The 4,937-nt window shown below is 34.9% G+C and overlaps 1 pseudogene; it reads right to left on the bottom strand.

Moving 5' to 3' along the window:
* Window positions 1–225: 225 nt before the first annotated feature.
* On the bottom strand, window positions 226–2,538 carry LOC119664867 (annotated as a pseudogene).
* Window positions 2,539–4,937: the final 2,399 nt, after the last annotated feature.

The raw sequence follows: 4,937 nt of genomic DNA, 5'->3' as shown, positions 1-4,937 counted from the left end.
TCGCAACCTCTGACATCCGAAACTACAATATTAATATACAACAACTAATAATTTTGTTGAAAATCAGTGCAGTTGTTAGGATTAGAGTTCCGATTATAGTCATAAACTTCAAGTAATAACTAAACAATTTTTTTAAAATAATATGAATAAATTTTTTAAATATATTTATTTTTTGCCTAAATTGATTGATGTATCTAATTCACAGTTCAATAAAATTGCCTACTTCTAATACTTAATTTTCTTAATTGTTTTATACTGGTACCCGTCTTTAGTCAAACTTGCACTTTCTTGGGGTGCATCCACAATAACAGACTCAGTTTCCGTTGGTGGTAAATATTCAGTCTCAACAGGTGGCACATATTCCGAAGCAATTTCAGAAACATCTCTACGATGTCTATATTTAAGACGACGTACTGTTTTATATTGGTAACCATCTTCACCAAGCACTGCGGTTTCTTGATTCTCTTCAGTTTTCAACGCAGCTTCAGTAGCAGATTCTTCTGTTGGTGGTAAATATTCTGATACAGCTTTTTCTTCAGTTGGTGGTAAATATTCTGGAGCAATTTCAGAAACATCTCGACGATGTCTGTATTTAAGACGACGAACTGTTTTGTATTGGTAACCATCTTCACCAAGCACTGCTGTATCTTGACTCTCTTCAGATTTCAATGCGGCTTCAGTAGCAGACTCTTCAGTTGGTGTTAAATATTCTGATGCAGCTTTTTCTTCAGTTGGTGGTAAATATTCTGAACCAATTTCGGAAACATCTCGACGGTGTCTGTATTTAAGACGACGAACTGTTTTATATTGGTAACCATCTTTACCAAGTACTGCGGTATCTTGACTCTCTTCAGTTTTCAATGCAGGTTCAGTAGCAGATTCTTCAGTTGGTGGTAAATATTCTGATGCAGCTTTTTCTTCAGTTGGTGGTAAATATTCTGGGGCAATTTCAGAAACATCTCGACGATGTCTATATTTAAGACGACGTACTGTTTTGTATTGATATCCGTCTTTTCCAACCACTGCGGTGTCTTGGCTCTCTTCTGTTTCTAATGCTGGTTCAGTAACAGATTCTTCTACTGGTGGTAAATATTCTGATGCAGCTTTTTCTTCAGTTGGTGGTAAATATTCAGGAGCAATTTCAGAAACATCTCGACGATGTCTGTATTTAAGACGACGAACTGTTTTATATTGGTAACCATCTTCACCAAGCACTGCTGTATCTTGACTCTCTTCAGATTTCAATGCGGCTTCAGTAGCAGATCTTCTGCTGGTGATAAATATTTGATGCAGCTATTTCTTCCAGTTTGTGGTAATATTCTGGAGCAATTCGGAAAATCTCGACGATGTCTATATTTAAGACGACGAACTGTTTTATATTGGTAACCATCTTCACCAAGCACTGCTGTATCTTGACTCTCCTCAGTTTTCAATGCAGGTTCAGTAGCAGATTCTTCTGCTGGTGGTAAGTATTCTGATGCAGCTTTTTCTTCAGTTGGTGGTAAATATTCTGGAACAATTTCAGAAACATCTCGACGATGTCTGTATTTAAGACGACTAACTGTTTTATATTGGTAAACCATTCTGTCACCAAAGCATGCGGTATCTTGACTATCCTCTGTTTCTAAAGCTGGTTCAGTAGCAGATTCTTCTGCTGGTGGTAAATATTCTGATGCAGCTTTTTCTTCAGTTGGTGGTAAATATTCAGAAGCAATTTCAGAAACATCTCGACGATGTCTATATTTAAGACGACGAACTGTTTTGTATTGGTAACCATCTTCACCAAGCACTGCTGTATCTTGACTCTCCTCAGTTTTCAATGCGGCTTCAGTAGCAGATTCTTCAGTTGGTGGTAAATATTCTGATGCAGCTTTTTCTTCAGTTGGTGGTAAATATTCTGGAACAATTTCAGAAACATCTCGACGATGTCTGTATTAAGATCCGGACCGTACTTTTTGTTATTGGTAACCATCTTCACCAAGCACTGCTGTATCTTGACTCTCCTCAGTTTTCAATGCAGGTTCAGTAGCAGATTCTTCAGTTGGTGGTAAATATTCTGATGCAGCTTTTTCTTCAGTTGGTGGTAAATATTCTGGAGCAATTTCGGAAACATCTCGACGATGTCTATATTTGAGACGACGTATTGTTTTGTATTGGTACGTCTTTTCCAAGTACTGCGGTATCTTGACTATCCTCTGTTTCTAAAGCTGGTTCAGTTGCAGATTCTTCTGCTGGTGGCAAATATTTAGAAGCAATTTTTTCTTGAACTGATGGCAAATAATCTGGAGCAATTTCAGATACATCTCTACGTTGTCTGTATCTTAAACGTCTTACGGTTTTATACACATATCCATCGTCGGCAAGCACAGCAGTATTTTGTTCATTTTCTGCTGGAATTTCCGTAACGATATCCGCATTTGGTGGTAAATAATTATGTGCAACTGAAAGCTCCGAAACATCACGACGTTGCCTTAAGCCGTCATTTGGAATAACTGCAGCCGTCGCTGCGGCAATGAATATGCACGCAATAAAGATTCTCTGAAATATTTTGTATTGGTGAATTAGTATTGTATCCTGTAGATTGCATTCTTAGTAAAGTACTCACCATTCCGAATAGTTCTTCTTGCTTAAGGTTAAAATGATAAAGACTATTTTAGGAATGATTTGCAACAGCAGTTGGTTTAACTATTTATACAACTAATTGTCATATACTTGTTGAATAAAAATGTGTGTAAAGACATATTGTGAAGCTTTTCGTAGTTGCCATTCATACAAATGGATCCATTCACACATATGTAATTAGAGGTGGCAGTGTGAACCAATGCGGATATATAATTGTGCACACACAAAATTCAGTCTAACCACTGCATTGGTAACTATTTACACAATCAAAGCACGAACGAACCATGCGCCACTTGAGCCCTCAAGTACCTCGTCTGGCGATATTAACACCTCATCGCATGTTGGTTGGAAACTTGTTGCGCGGTCTTAACGCTGCACATCAAATCGTTGTGCGGAACAATTTTTCGCTCAACTTTGTCAAGTACCTCAAAAATTATTGAAATTGAATAGTTAATTTTTGTGTTTTGTTATCTGATTTTGTTAGACACAATATTTTTTATTATTAATTTTTGCGTAAAATTTAGATTTCACGGTCAAGTGCAATAAGTTTAATTTTTGTGTAAATCTAATAAAAGAAATTGAAGCATTAACAAATTAAAGAAGTGGTTCATATCAATGCTCTAAAAGTGATAAGTGGGTACAAATTATTTTAATTCACTTAAAAATAACGAAAAAAAAAATGTTAAAACTTTAAAAATTTTAATATGACTTTAATGAACAAAACGGTTAACTAGATATTTAAGCGGTTCAATGAACCGAAATTTAATGACCTGAGGTCATTTGCAATTAGTGAATGTATGCGAACTGTTTAATATGTGTTCACGTTGAGTAATTTAACTAAATTTAAAAATAATTAAAATCAAATGTGATGCATAAGGCAATCAGTTCGTTAACGGCTGCTTTGCGCAAATATATTTTATTTTTAAATTCACGTGGATCGAAACTATTTGCTTAAAATTATAATTTATTAATCTCATTAAACAAGGTACCAACATCAAATAAAGTATCACAAACGAATTCTAACTTAAATTATTTGATATTAAATTTGTTACATTTTGTCATGCTAATAATCTAACGAAATGACGATAAAGTTTTTGACAAATCATCCGTGATGTCATGACGTAAAGACAATACCAGTGCCAACTTGCTCATAGCTGCTGGAAAATTCAGGAAAAGCACAAACACACCCACTTCAAAGTAAATCATGTGTAAATATGAAATAAGCGTGTTGATATGCCATGAATCGCTGTGGAAAAATATGAAAGACTAACATGAGAAGAATATGTGTATGGAAACAAATGAACTGAACAATCTGTGAAGGAACGAAAACAAATCGTGAGGGTTAAAGTTAACTCTCAGCTATCAACTCAAGTGGCAACGCAAACAAATCAACAAACAGAAAATAACTTCAACAGCAAAGAGCATTCGGATAAGAGATACAATGATGAAAGCTCAGTAAAAAACTAATATGAAGAATAGAATGAGTGTCTGTCAACTAAAAAATTAATATAAGTGAATATATAAAGATATATACAAAAAGGGTATTTTATGTAAAAATAATTTTTAAAAGCATATTAAAAAATTAAAAAAATATTTTTAACAAAATGAAAACATAACTTTCAATGGAATATTAAACAATATTAATACTGAAATCTTTTTAACACCTTTGCAAAAGTGTTAAACATGTCTTTTATATATTTTAATGTATTATGGTATATCATTAAGACAAGGAGAAAGTTAATTCTCTTCTTCTTATTTGGCACTACAGTCCAGCATGAACCTTGGCCTCTCACGATCTGCCTCCATCTGTCCCTATCTTCTGCTACTCTCTTCCAGTTCAGCACTCAAATCATTCTTGCATCACCACATTCTCATTCCTTCTTGTTCTTGGCCTATCTCTGTGGCTCTGTGCATTCCATCTTGTTCTTGGCCTATCTCTGCAAAGCCTTGTCATAGGCTTTACGCTGAATATGCTATTCGGCTTTCTCCCCACCCCATTCTTATTACATGAGCAGCCCATTGCAAACTTTGCGACTTAATGTATCTCACTATATTTTCGTTTCTAAGCAGTTCTTCAATTTCATTATTTGTTCGTCCTTGAAAAGTTTCTGCATCAATTTGGATTGGCCCGTAGACTTGGCGAACTATTTTTTTTTTTAAATATTTAAAGCTTCTTCGTTCGCCTTCGTCATTGCCCATGTTTCTGAACCATATGTAGCTACCGGTCTTATTATTGTCTTGTACATTTGTAGCTTACTTTCCTTGGATAGTAGTCTTGATTTCATTAAGTCTAAATATTTGTAAAAACATCTATT

The sequence above is a fragment of the Teleopsis dalmanni genome, unplaced genomic scaffold (genome assembly GCF_002237135.1).
Source record: "Teleopsis dalmanni isolate 2A unplaced genomic scaffold, ASM223713v2 unscaffolded_contig_2800, whole genome shotgun sequence".
Taxonomy (NCBI): domain Eukaryota; kingdom Metazoa; phylum Arthropoda; class Insecta; order Diptera; family Diopsidae; genus Teleopsis; species Teleopsis dalmanni.
This window is presented reverse-complemented; position numbering and strand designations above follow the sequence as displayed.